This window comes from Trachypithecus francoisi, unplaced genomic scaffold (genome assembly GCF_009764315.1).
Source record: "Trachypithecus francoisi isolate TF-2019V2 unplaced genomic scaffold, Tfra_2.0 Lachesis_group0, whole genome shotgun sequence".
NCBI lineage: Eukaryota > Metazoa > Chordata > Mammalia > Primates > Cercopithecidae > Trachypithecus > Trachypithecus francoisi.
Window position 1 is genome coordinate 74913780 of NW_022681453.1, and position 14892 is coordinate 74928671.

Consider the following 14892-nt stretch of genomic DNA (forward strand, 5'->3'; position numbering starts at 1 on the left):
CCCATTTTCTGTTTATTGGTTTGCTCTGTAAAAAAAAAAAAAAAAATTATTTTATCTCCTTTTTCCTCTCTACGATGCATTCTGTGCTCCAAAGGCAATAGTTATGCATGGATTGGGATAACATTCACTGAGGACATGCTTATAGGCCCCGTGGGCAGCCAGCCAGCAATTGCAGCTTGAATGACATATTTTTGCTTGGCAAAGAAAGAGCTGCTTCACCACCCCAGTGCTCAAATACCAGTTCACCTGGTTGGTGAAGGCTTCTTGCTATTTTATTGAAATTATACTCCTGCAAACTCATATATTAGTTGCTCCCCTAGAGTTTGGTTTGTGATACTGGCTCTATCTAAAGTATGTAAAAAAGCTAAAATTATGTTTTTATGAGTGAATTTCCAAAAAGAATCAGCAATTCCACAGGTTACTCCGGCTTTTTTCCCCATCTGCTGTGACAGCAGGTGTGATTTCACAAGCCCACTCCCATCAATCATCCTTTCCAACCTGTCTCTGATGCCTGACAAGGTGTTTATGTGCATAACATGGAAACCATCACTAGATCTTGCGAACAAATAAGGCTGCCTTTCAACAATACTTTGAAGGAAGACTTCCATGGAAACCTAGGTGCTAGGTTCAGGAGTTCAGGTTGGGGAGTCATTCAATTGCCACAGTGTCACCTCCTTCCAGGGGTTGCAAACTCAAAGCCCTTAGGGGCAAGACAGGTACTATAAAGGTATGAAGCCTCCTAGTGTCAAACAACAGGGAGTGGAGAAAACTGTGACCAAACTGAATGGTGCATGCTCTATCTAAAAAGTATTTGCATTCACTTTACATAAAAATGGGCTGGCTAAACATAAGTTTTCTACAGACATAATGTGGCCACCAATTTTCCATCTCTATGCCTTTATTAAGTCAGTTTCCTAGTCTGCGGCCCAAAAATTAAGCTTTTCAAAGGATCTTAGAATTCATAAAATCATGGACAATTGGAGCTGGAAATGATTATAGAATTTATTTATTCCAACTTCATCTTTTCTAAATAAGGGAACTGAGGCTCAAAAGGCTGATAAACCAGCCAAAGCAAATGCAACAAGGATATAGCAGAGTTAAGACAAAACTCTAGTCTTCAACTCCAAGTCTGATGATCTTTCAGCTACTTGCCATTGCTTTTCCTAATGTGTTGGTAATAACCTTACTCTTGATGTGTGCTTAATATAAATAACCTCTTTGAAGATATATTGCACTGATTTTAATAGTAATAAAACAATCAAATGATACAGGCTGGATTAAAATGTTAAATCAACTGAATAAAAGAGAACTTAGTCATGAAAGATGATAACCATAATATAAAATGTGTACAAATATTATTTATAATTACACAGTAAAGATAGACTACAAAATTAAGATTTCAACTATGTAAAATATATGTACAAGTGGACAAAGACTAGAATAAAATTTGCAAAATGAAACTGGCATGATTATGTTGTTATTCTTTTTAAAATCATTGTAATGCTGCTATATTATTCTTTGGAGTATTTCAGGTAATTCCCTTTGACAACATTACTTAGGGTTCATTTTCATCTTAAGGGTAGATGTTTGTCACTTCCTACACCCTTTCTTGCTAGCAAAAAGTCCACGTTTTATTCAGGTGTCCCCTCTTTTCCTTTGTGACTCCAGAATGTCCTAATAAATCTGTCAGCAGCAGTGCTCCTATTTCCTTTGCTGCTAATTGATTCAAGTATGGACATGTGATGTAAATCTGGCAAATGAAACATAAAGAGAATTTGCCAAGGGACTTCTGGAAAGAGCTCCCTTAATGTTAAAAACAGTCCTCATTCTCCACCTCGGGATGTTGCATTGAGAATATGAATACGTGTAGCTGGTGCAGCCCTGTTGTGAACATGAGGCAAGTCAGCTCCAGGATAAGATCTATAAAAGCTGAAGTGTTGAAATGGGGCTGGGTGCGGTGGCTTACGCCTGTAATCTCAGCACTTTAGGGGGCCGAGGAGGGCAGATTACTTGAGGTCAGGAGTTTGAGGCCAGCCTGGGCAACATAGTGAAACCCCATTTCTACTAAAAATACAAAAATTAGCTGGGCGTATTGGCACACGCTTGTAGTCCCAGCCACTCGGGGGACTGAGGCATGAGAATCGTTTGAACCAGGGTGGAGGTTGCAGTGAACTGAGATCTCACCATTGCACTCCAGCATGGATGACAGAGAGAGACTCCATCTCAAAAAAAAAAAAAAAGGAAAAAAAGAAATGTTGAAATGATCCCTAATGAATTCATGTGAAGCCATCTACCTCTGGACTTTTTATGTGAGATAATCAACTCTTTATCATTCCATTCAATTGAGAAGGAGTTTTCTGTTATTTGCCAAACCCCTAGCCAAAATAATAAACTTGATTCTCGGCCGGGCGCGGTGGCTCAAGCCTATAATCCCAGCACTTTGGGAGGCCGAGACGGGCGGATCACGAGGTCAGGAGATCGAGACCATCCTGGCTAACACGGTGAAACCCCGTCTCTACTAAAAAATATAAAAAACTAGCCGGGCGAGGTGGCAGGCGCCTGTAGTCCCAGCTACTCGGGAGGCTGAGGCAGGAGAATGGTATGAACTCGGGAGGCGGAGCTTGCAGTGAGCTGAGATCCGGCCACTGCACTCCAGCCTGGGCAACAGAGCAAGACTCTGTCTCAAAAAATAAATAAATAAATAAATAATAAACTTGATTCTTTAAGTGCACTTGGATACCTATATGGAGAAGAGAGATGCTCAGATATTTGCTTCTCTTTTTCTCTTCCTAGGGCATAGGGAGCATGATTATGTCGAATTATCTAGTGTCTCATTTCACGAGTTTGGTCATAATGAATATGAGGCACAATCCATTTGCCTGAGTTTCCTGCTATGTTTCTATTAAATACCCTAATATGACTAGAACGTTATGAGCATCAGCACTTTTATATGGCATCTTTAAAACATAAGTAACAATTGGAGCCAGTTTGAGAGAGACATAGAGAAAATAAGATAGACAAGAGGAGAAAATGGGCATTTCCAGGGATAGTGAAGCCATTCCAATGAAGCTGAGTTTTTGAACTCCCAAGAGTTCTAGTGATACCAAATGCCCTTTTTGGATAGTAATATTTGTCCCTTTTCAAACCAACTACTTTGTAATAGTCTGCCATTTTGCTTTACTCTGGGAATGACCATATTTCAATCATGGCAATGCAGTAGGATATCTGAACATCAATGACAAGATTGCAAAGGAGCTGTGGAAGCAACAAAAGTTTCATTGAATTCAATATTGTTTCATTAACATACAAAGTCCTACAAGTCCTGTCTGCTGGGGAGAACTGAACTTTTGAGGATTAAACAATGTAACCCACAGAAAATGGATTGCAGGTATACTTTATACATGCTGAGTATCTTGAAATACAAGATATGAAGATAAAGCAGCTCCTTTCTGCTTTAGGGCAGAGATCAAACCATTATAAAGGCACTTACCCAAGAGAAGCAGAGTGTGTGAACACACAAACCCCAACTTATGACAAAAATAATGATAGTTTATTTCTAATCTTAGAGAACATTTTCTAGACATTTGAGAAAAAAGAAAAGAAAGAAAACACACAACCTGTTATTTGATGGAATGTTGTCAACTATGAAAAAGTTAAAGTGCCTCTACTACTCCTCCATCTTATTCCCCGTGATACATGTCCCTAAATGCCTAGAATAAAACAGTTGAAACATGTCTCATCCAGTCTAGAGTCTTCAGGCAACTTTTGAGCCTCCAGACCTTCACTTTCTCAGACGTTTCTACTTCCATCATAATAACACTCCCACATCTCTCTCATTTTCCATCTCCTATACACACAGCTCTCTGATTTCCAGGGGGAGCAATAAAAGCTAATGGAAAAAGGGGGATGTTTTCAGAAATATGGTGGAGTAGGAAGCACCAGGAATCTGTTTCCCCACCTAGACAACAATTGCACTGCCAGAATCTGCCTGATGTAATTATTTTGGAAGTCTGGAATCTATTGAAAGCTTGCAACTTCCAGGAGAAGTCTTGGATGGTAAATTAAGTTTATTTTGGTCATGTCAGCTCTTAGCATAATAGCAACTACCCATTCCCCACTCCCAGCAATGTGGCATACAGCTGTGTCTGAATTCTTGGAGCAGCTTGCAGGAGCGAGTGGGCAAAAAGAACCTTGTCCTCCAAATAGAGGGGAACTATGGTCTGAATATTGATTGCTCCTTCTGATCACAAAGATTCAGAAAAAGGAGCATGCTACCACAGTTGTTGCACCTCCCCCACTGTTATAAGCCCCTCCCTGTCTGGCTGTAGTAACTTCAAGAAGATTTAGAACTGGGTGCAGTGGCTCATGCCTGTAATCCCAACACTTTGGGAGGCCAAGGTGGGTGGATCAACTGAGGTCGGGAGTTCAAGATCAGCCTCACCAACATGGAGAAACCCTGTTTCTACTAAAAATACAAAATTAACCAGGCGTGGTGGCACATGCCTGTAATCCCAGCTACTTGGGAACCTGAGGCAGGAGAATCACTTCCATTTTTTAGAAATCTACCTTTATTTTTCTATTTCGCCCTTTTGGAAGTCAGACATTAAAGACTAGGACATTAAAAAACAATGCACATAAAGGGAAAATTAGAAAGTGACTGCACTTACCTAGGGAAAGGTGCAGGTTTAGAAAAGAAACCTTAAATATGCACGTCAGGCTAATCCTTGACACAGAAACAATACATAACATTTTTTAAAAGTAGTAAACAAAACACTAACAAAAAAATGTTCAAGCCCTGGGGAAAAGGGAGAATCTGATTTACAGAGTTACCATATTATTAACTTCAAATGCCTGTTTTTCAACAAAAAAATTATAAGACACCAGCCTGGGCAACATTGTGAGACTCCACCTCTATAAATAAACAAATAAAATAATATTTTCCAGGCATAGTAGGCCTGTAGTCCTAGCTACTCAGGAGGCTGAGGGCGGAAGATTGCTTGAGCCTAGGAGTTTGAGGTTACAGTGAGCTATGATCATGCCACTGCACACTAGCCTGGGTGACAGACCAAGCCTTTGTCTTTAAAAGAAAAAAAAAAATTACAAGGCACATGAAGAAACAGAAAAGTATGGCACATTCAAATTTTTTTAAATTAATCAACCAAAACTATTCCTGAAAGAGACCCAGTGGCAGATCTACTAGACAAAGACTTTAAAATACCTAACTTAAAGTCTCAAAGAACTAAAAGAAGATTTGGAAAAAGTCAAGAAAACAACCTATGAATAAAATGGATATATTAGTAAAGAGACTGAAACACTAAAAAGAAACCGAAAAGAAATTCTGAAGCTGAAAATATAATAACTAAAATTTTAAACTTCACTAGAGAAATATAAAGGCAGATTTGAGCAGGCAAGAAAGAATCAGCAAACTTCCAGATACAATGAAAATTATCAGTCTGAGGAGCAAAAAGAAAAACGATTGAAGAAAAGTGAGCAGAGCCTAAAAGACATATGGGACACCATCAAGTGAACCAACTAACACACTGTGACAGTACCAGAAAGAGAAGGACTAGATAAAGGGTGAGAAGAATATTTGAAGAAATAATGGCTGAAAAGTTTCTAAATCTGATGAAAGACATAAATATAAACATCCAAGAAGCACAATGAACTTCAAGATGAACCCACACCAAGACACATTATAATCAAACTTCTGAAATACAAGGACAAAGAGAGAATTTTGAAATCAGCAAAAAAGAAGTGATTCATCATATACAAGGAATCTTTGGTAAGAATATTAACAAATTTCTCATGAGAAACTTTGGCCTATCAGGTAGTGGGACAATGTATTCAAAATGCAAAAGAAAAAAATACCTGTCAACCAAGAATTTTATATCAGTACAATTGTCTTTCAAAAGTGAAGGAGGTCAGGTGCAGTGGCTCACACCTATAATCCCAACATTTTGGGAGGCCAGGGTGGGCAGATCACTTGAATCAGGAGTTTGAGACCAGCCCAGCCAACATGGCAAAACCCTGTCTTTACTAAAAATGCAAAAAATTAAACAGATATGGTGGCATGCCCCTGTAGTCCCAGCTACTTGCAGGGCTGAAGCAGGAAAAGAAGGAGAACATTGCCAGATAAACAAAAGCTGAGGAGCTCATTACCACATTACCACTAGACCTTCCCTGCAAGAAATATTCAAGGGAGTCCTACAAGGTGAAATGAAAGGACATTAGATAGTAACTTAAAGCTGTATGAAGAAACAAAGAACTCAATAAATGCAAGGACCATTATAAAAGCTAGTAGTATTATCACAATAGTTTGTAACTCTACTTTTTGCTATCTACATAATTTAAGAGACTAATACATTTAAAAGAAAACAATCATTAGTCTAAAAGCTAACATTGTTGTAAATTGGTTTGTGGCTCCATGTTTTGTTTTTTATATTATTTAAAAGACTAATGCATTTAAAATAATTATTAGTTTATGTTTGGGGTCACACAATATATAAAGGTATAATTTTATGACATCAACAACCAAAAAGAGTGAAGAAAGAATAGTAGAGGACCAGATATTTTATATGTTATTGAAGTTAGACTGGTATAAACTCCAATTAGAGTATTATAACTTTAGTATGTTAAATGTAATCTCCATGGTAGCCAAAAAGAAAGAGTTAAAGAATATAAACAAAAGGAAATAAAAAGGAGCTTAAACATTTCACCACAAAACATCAACTAAACACACAAAAAAGAGTCATGCAGAATGAAATGTGGGAAAGCTATAAGGCATATAGAAAACAAATAGCAAACAACAGAAGTCAGTCCTTCTTTATCAGTAATTTCTTTAAATGTAAATGGATTAAACTACCCAGTCAAAAAACAGAGATCAGCAGAATGGATAAAAAACACATGGTTGCTGGATATACTGTCTACAAGAAACTAACTTTAGATCCAAACACACACATGCAAAAAATAAAAATAATAAAAAAGAAAAAAGAAAGCAAAGATACAAGTAAGTTGAAAGTGAAAAGATGGAAAAGAATATTCCATGCAAATAGTAACCAAAAGAGAGCAGGAATGGCTAGACAAACATCAGACAAAAATGAATTTAAGTCAAAAAATTATGAAATAAGAAAGGGTATTATATATTAATAAAATATTTAATACAACAAGGAAATACAGCAATTTTAAACATTAACATGCCTCATAACAATCAAAATACACGAGGCAAAAACTGATAGAATTAAAGGGAGAAAAATACAATTCTACATTAATAGTTGGAAACTTTAACAGTCCACCTTCAATCATGGTTAGAACCACCATACAGAAAATAAGTAAGAAAATAGAGGATATAAACAACAGAATAAACCAACTAGACCTAAAAGACATATACAGAACACTCTACCAAAATGACAATAATATACACATTCTTATCAAGTGCACATGGGACATTTTCCAGGATGGACCGTATGTTAGGCCACAAATTGTGTCTCAATAGATTTTAAAAGACAGATAAAAGATATCATACAAAGTCTTGCCTGATCACAATGGGAGGAAATTAGAAATGAATAACAGAGTAAAACTAGAAAATTCACAAATTTGTAGAAATTAAACAACACACTTTTAAACAACCAGTGGATCAAAGAATAAATTACAATGGAGATACAATGCACATGAGGATGTGGAGAAATTGGAACACTCATGCACTATTGATGGGAATGTAAAATGAAACCACTGCTGTGGAAAACAGTATGGTAGTACCTCAAAAAATCAGAAATAGAATTACCATATGAACCAGCAATTCCATTTCTGGATATATATCCAAAGAGCTGAAAACAGCATCTCAAAGAGATATCTGAACACCTATGTTCATAGCAGTGTTATGCACAATAGCTAAAATGTGAAAGTAATTCAAGCGTCATCCATAGATGAACAGATAAGCAAAATGTGGTACAATTGAATATTATTCAGCCTTGAAAGAAAGAAAATTCTGACATATACTTCAATATCAATGACCTTTGAGAACATTATGCTAAGTATAATAAGCCAATCTGAAAAAGACAAATACAGTAGGATTCCACTTACATGAGGTACTTAGAGTTGTCAAAATCATAAAAAAAGACAGTAGAATAATGGTTGCCAGGGTTTGGGGAAAATGGGGAGTTACTGTTAAATAGGTAAAGAATTTCAGTTTTGCAAGATGAAAAGAATCATGAATATGAACAGTGGTAATGGTTGTACAACATCATAAATGCATTTGGTACCACTGAAATGTATACCTAAAATGTGTAAGATTATAGATTTCATGTTATGTGTATTTAAAACAATAAAAAATTGAAAAATATAAGAAAGTGGAAAATAATAAATTATTTGTCTAGCATCTAGAGATGCATCTGTTTTACAGGCTTGTTCTTCACACCATTTGTTGTTGCATCTTTAATAAACAGTGGTGCACCTTAAGATGAAAATCCTGGATTCACTAAGTCTAGGGTGGTGGCCAAGATTCTTCATTTCTAACAATTTCCAAAGTGAAGTTGACGCTGCTGGTCCTGGTCCTTGGCCCATATTTTGAGGAAAAAAGGTTTTGTAAAATTTGTAAAGGTGAAATAGACAGCATCTAGATTCAAACAAACACACCAAATAATTGAATAGTGATTTCCTCAAAATGAGATGGGACTCAATAGGATTTGAGATATGCTCCTTCTGAATACTAAATGTGCTATGTTTTAGAGAAAATGAGTCTCAGAGTATCTATTATCTATCGCTACATAACAAAATTATTGGTTTAAGACAACATCAAACATTTATTTTGCCCATGAAACTGAAATTTGGGCAAATCTTTACAGAGGTAGCTTGTCTCTGTTCCACATGGCATCAACTAGGACAGCTCAATGGGGGACTGGAGGAGCTGCTTTCAAAATGACTCACTCATGGCTGGCTAGCTAAGACTAGCTTTTAGCAGTGAGCTCAGTCAGCACAATGGTCTCAGTTCTTCTCCACATGGCTTCTCCATGGGCTGCCTGAGCTTTCTCATAACATGGTGACCGAGCTCCAAGAGCAAGTGTCTCAAGAGAACAAAGTAGAAATATATGGCATTTTTATGAGCTGGCCTCAAAAGTCACATAGCATCACTTCTACCACATTCTGTTGGTAGACACAGTTATGAAGGCCTACCAGACTCAAGAAGAGAGACATAATTAAGGCTCCACCTCTTGAGGGTGGAATGGCAAGGTTCTAGAAGAACATGAGGAATGGGGCATATCATCCTCATCATCTTTGGGAAATATAATCTGCCAAATCTATCAACCCCACATCCTTTTTGAACAAATGACAAATTAATTAAAATTCAGAACTCTCTAATTCTAACCGATCATCGCTTCTAGTTATATGTATTTTGGAAAAAAAAAAAAAAAAGAAAAGGAAAGGAAAGAAATATAGAAGAGATTGGAAGAAATTAAGAAAAAGTTAGAGGAATAAAAAATCAAGCCGGGCGTGGTGGCGGGAGCCTGTAGTCCCAGCTACTCCGCAGGCTGAGGCCGGAGAATGGCGTAAACCCGGGAGGCGGAGCTTGCAGTGAGGCGAGATCGCGCCACTACACTCCAGCTTGGGTGACAGAGCGAGACTCCGTCTCAAAAAAAAAAAAAAAAATCAAGTAAGGTAGGTGTGGTGACGCATGTCTATAGTCCCAGCTACTCATGAGCTGGAGATGGGGAGGACTGCCTGAGCCCAGGAGGTCGAGGCTGCAGTGAGGCGTGATTTTACCACTACACTCCAGCGTGGGTGACAGAGTGAGACCCTCTTAAAAAAAAAAAAAATTAGGGAGCAGTGGCTCATGCCTGTGGTCCCAGCACTTTGGGAGACTGAGGCGGACGGATCACGAGGTCAGGAGATCCAGACCATCCTGGCTAACATGGTGAAACCCCGTCTCTACTAAAAATACAAAAAAAATTTAGCCAGGCGTGGTGGCACATGCCTGTAGTCCCAGCTACTCAGGAGGCTGAAGCAGGGAATCGCTTGAACCTGGGAGGCAGAGGTTGCAGTGAGCTGAGATCACGCCACTGCACTCCAGCCTGGGCAACAGAACGAGACTCTGTCTCAAAAAAAAAAACAAAACATTAGACAATGATGGAGGGTAGGAAAAAACAGGAGGAAAATAGGTTGAAAAGTTAAGATAGAAGTAGAAAAGGGAGGTAAAATGCAAGCACACAGAAGGGTAGATGCAGATATAAAAACAAATATCATTTATTTATTTCCTTCCCTACTATTACTCTGCTGCCTATAATGAGTGATTGGGTACAAATCTGATTGATGGAGAAGTCTCCTTCTGTCATTTCCTGCCATTCTCTGGTAGAAAGGAAGAAAGTGGTGCTCAGTATTAGACAATAATAAATGAGTTGAACTATTTTTCTTTCAAGAACTGTATTACAGCAGCAGAATGAATTCAAACATAAAACCTAAGACTTTCTCAGATGGTTCTCATCTATCACCAGATCTCATTGGAGAGGAACGAGGGCTAAGGTTAAAAAGAAATAACCATATTACTGGACCACTGACTGCATTTGCCAACTTTCATTTACACTTTTACAACTTGAGGTCTGATCCTAGTGAAAAACAGACTGAGAGGCTCTTCTCCAGACCAGATCAGTATCCATGCAGTTTAAGGTCATCATGATAATCAAATCTTCTAGTTTACAGTAAGGAATGCTAGTTATAATAAGACGTGGAGACAAAATATTCCTCTATTCATATAGGTCCTGCAAATTGGCTCACCATACTGCTTCATTTAGTCTCCATACTGTCCTGGTGAGTGGAAACTCAGGGGGCTGTGTTTAAAGTGGTGTGAGAAACTCATGTTGTACTCAATGGTCGGCACTCAAGGCAAGGTTTCTTGTATCTTTCCCTGGAGCCACATTTCAAAGACAAGAAGAGAATATTCCCACCGCAAACTTCACATCAATTTCCTTTCAAACAAAATCACTGAGTAACTGTATGTATGAGAAGCCCACCATCTCTCTTCTTTTGCTTTAAACTTCCCACTTCAAGTTCAAAACATAAAGACTTTCCCTGATGAAGGGCTGTTGGCTAGTACATGAGCATGTTCCAGCCATGCTATTGAGATGGATTTTCTAGAAGGAAGATGAAGAAAATTATCTAATTTTTCTTGATTTCTGCCCAGCCATATCTGTTCTGTAGGCGTCCTGGAGATCTTCCCAGATGGCATATCTCGATGCCAATCATGAATAAGGGTTCCATTTACTTAAAAGTATAAAACTGTTTGGTGTTGTATGAATGGAAAGTGCCGGATAAAAGGACCAATTGCTAATCTTCACCTATAGTGAAGTCCAGAGGGAAAGGATTACCTCATTTACCCTGCTTCTCTTCTATTTCCACACAATCCCTCCCCATTCACCGTGGGGGTCAAGGAATCTACCACAGAGAGTTAAGTCAGAACAGAGTTGACTGCCTAGATGTGTGATTTTAGGCATGTCAGTTAATTTTCCTGTCTCTTGTTCCTACATAGAATTAGAGTCTATATCCCTCTTTATCTTCCTTTTAATTTTGCCAAAGAAAGGCACTAAAAACATACTGAGGAATATCTTGCCAGCATTTACAACTGCCCTTGGAGAGAGAATATGTGTTCTCAATACAGAAAGTCTAGAAATAGGGTTCTTCCTACTACATTCATGCATTATCAGAATAGCATTATCATTAGGCACAATATCTTCAAATGTTAAAGAAAATAAACATAGGATACTGAAAGGTGAAAACCATGTTGCTGAAAATGAGTGATATGAGGTTCTTAACTCCTTAGAAGGTATTTGCTTCATTCTGCTCCAGCCTGACATTACTCCCTGCTTTTACATGTCAGACAAGCCAAGTTTTAGCAGTGCATATTCTCTTGGTCCCCTTATCCAAGGGAAGAAAACCTTGGAGTTCACATTCAACCCAGGAGTTCTAGTCTTAGGGCATGTTCAATATTGTTATGTCATATAACTAATACTTTTATGCCCAATAAATTATGGGCAACCTTGGATATGGCACCTAACCTCTCTAAGCCTCTGCATTTGCTTGCTAGGGATGCCATAACAAAACTCCACAGGCTAGGTGAATTAAACAAAAGAAATTTATTTTTGCACAGTTTTGAAGGGTAGAAGTCCAAAATCAACAGGGTGGCAGGTTTGGTCTCTCCTACAAGACCCCTCTCCTTGGCTTGCAGACAGATGCCATCTTCCTGTGTCCTTTCCTTTGTGTGCACATTTCTGGTGTCTCTTCTTTTTCTTATAAGGAAACCAGTCATATTGGATTAGGGCATACCCTCCAGGGCCCATTTTAACTTAATTCACACTTCAAAGATCTTACATCCAAATACAGTCATGTTCTAAGGTTAGGGCTTCAACATATGAATTTTGGAAGGACACAAATTAGTCCATAACAGCCTCTATAAAAATGGCATTATGAAGATTGATGTAACGTGCAAACAAGAACATAATTTACAAAATGATTTCTAAATCATCTAAATGATTATTAAATATAATTACATACAAATGTATTATTAATATTATTATTGTTGTCATAATTATTATTCTCTCTGATATACTATCTGTCTTCTGGGAAGTTTAAATTTTCTGCCTTTGGAAGACTATATCATAGTGGTCAAGAGAATTAGAATGTTTAGATCCAAATCCTGGGTTGGCCACTTGTTAGCTGTATGACTTTCAGACATTGTACTAACCACTCTATGCTTTAATTTTCCTCTCCATAAATTAAGGGTGGTAAAAAATAGTACCTGCCTTGTAGGGTTGTTGAAAAGATTAAAAGGAGCAACACATTAAAATGACTGGCTAAAAGTACATGCTCAATAAATGATGGTTGTTATCAATAGCAATATTTAGACCTTGTTGATGCTGCTCCCTTCTTTTTCAGCCAGCAGAGGTCTCCATCATAGTCAAAAGATAACTAGCTTCCCCATGACTGCACTGCAGTTGCCAAGCACATCCACTGTTGGCAGAGAAAACAGCCGAAGAATTACCACACTGCCTAAACAGAGGAGAAAAAAAAGAGAGAGATAACAGGAAATGGTTAGGATTCCACAGTAAAATGTAAGATGAATAGGTGACCATAAGTTAGGATTGTTTATGTTCTACTCCTGACTTTCACTGATATTGTCCTTGGTTGCATCTCACTTTAGCTTGTTCTAAACCAGTTTTTAAAAAGATATATATGTACATATATCACAGAGAAGCAGTAAGAATGAATTGGCAAATATTTGTGAAGTTCTCTGAAAACAAGAAGTGCTGCTAAGTAAATATTTAACATTTCTTACACTATTAAGCTTATTTCATCTTTATTGCCAGTTATACACCATGCCTCAGTTTTTCTGCCTTTGTAATATGTTTCCTTTAACCTTCTTTTCCCAGACAGGCTTACACCTCCAAGTTCAATTATCCTGTCAGTTGTGTTTTAAATTGTACTGATTTCCATTAACCAATTGTGGTATCAATTTGAAGATCTGTTCCTTCTTCTGAACTAATCATTTTCACACCCACCAGAATCTGGAAAAGCAATTAAACTGAGGAAGATGAGTGTTATTCAAGAGAAATTAAAGCATAAAGGTAAAAACAGTGGAAAAACTAAGATTAAAAAGAACACTGAGGAGAAAATACACATGTACTAAAAAGCACAGTACCAGAGCAGATAGAGACAAAGAGGAAAAGAGAGCAAGGTAGAAAACGGATCCTGCTTGTGCCTACTCCATCTCTCTTTCAGCACCAAGGACAGAACCTCTGAGCGGCTGACCCAAGCAATGCTCAGTTTAGGGTCCCTCCCAAATCCTCTACAGAAAAAGGATACATCCGAAAGCAGCTATGAAACGTGCACTAAGGTCTAATAGGGAAGCTGGAAGAGCAGCACTCAAGCAATTTCACCTTAGAGGCAAAAAATGGGTGATTTCTTTCTGTTCATTTCATAGTTTCTGAGTCCTGAGAAAGGCAAAGTTTGCTTTGCTTGGGTATGTCTGCTGTCAGTAAATGGCTGCAGGAGCCGAAGTGGTAAACTCCTCGGTCTCCAGAAATCAGAAGAAAATTTAAGGGTAAGTAATTTTTCTTTTCGTTTCTAATTTAGTACATAGTATTTTCCTCAAGGTTATTTAATCAGCTTGGGGTTCTGTGGATCTCTAAAAATATGCATTAAAACACAATGCCCACTCTTATTTAAAAACCAAAGCCCTGAGGAAATGGTTTTCTTTTTCTTCTAAGTGGTTGGACAGCAGAAACCTTTTATATTCCTTTTTCTTCTATTTTTTTCCCCAAAATTGTACCTTGTGGACTCTAGAAGCTATATCAACGAAGAATTAAAAGATAGAAAACAAAAAGCGGTTATTATTCTAGGATTTGTATGGAAGTTGATTGTATTCCTCTTAAGGATTTTACTTAATTGTAAGGGTCTGTTATTTTAAACTCCTCAATTCAGCACCCTGGCAATTCAGAGCTGAAGGTTTGGAGAGGCACTATTTTCAATAGTCTATTTAAAGTCAGGCTGTTTCTAAGTCAGAATCCAATTATTCCCAGCAGAGATATGTAGTACTTGAGATGATGATTGTGTATGTTTCCTTTGATGATGGTATATGATTTTTAGGGTATTGTTGTTATTTAATTGTGAGACTTCCATTACTTGCTGTAGCTTACTGGGGCAACAGAAGTCATTGCAATTAGGTATTTGTTCCAGTTCATGCATTTAGTTTAATTGAATACCATCAAAATGCATGCATGAATAATAATGCAGCAATAGCAAAGTGAAACTTGGATTCTAAACTCATTGTGCATGACTGTTTCTCTTTATAGGTGAAGCCCTTTGCTTATTGATACTGAAGGGCTTGTAAAATATCTGTTCTTAGGTAAG

The 14892-nt window shown here is 37.7% G+C and overlaps 1 protein-coding gene across 2 annotated transcripts in view; it reads left to right on the top strand.

The window, feature by feature from the left end:
• The first annotated feature begins 13603 nt into the window (after positions 1 to 13603).
• The window catches only part of DRD3 (dopamine receptor D3), a 52212-nt gene continuing 50923 nt past the window's right edge, over positions 13604 to 14892 (top strand). Inside the window, exon 1 of one of the 2 annotated variants that reach the window (XM_033200332.1) lies at positions 13604 to 14083. The gene's annotated coding sequence lies outside the window, so the exon portion shown is untranslated. The remainder of the gene's footprint in view (positions 14084 to 14892) is intronic. The other variant, XM_033200341.1, reaches the window with a different exon arrangement.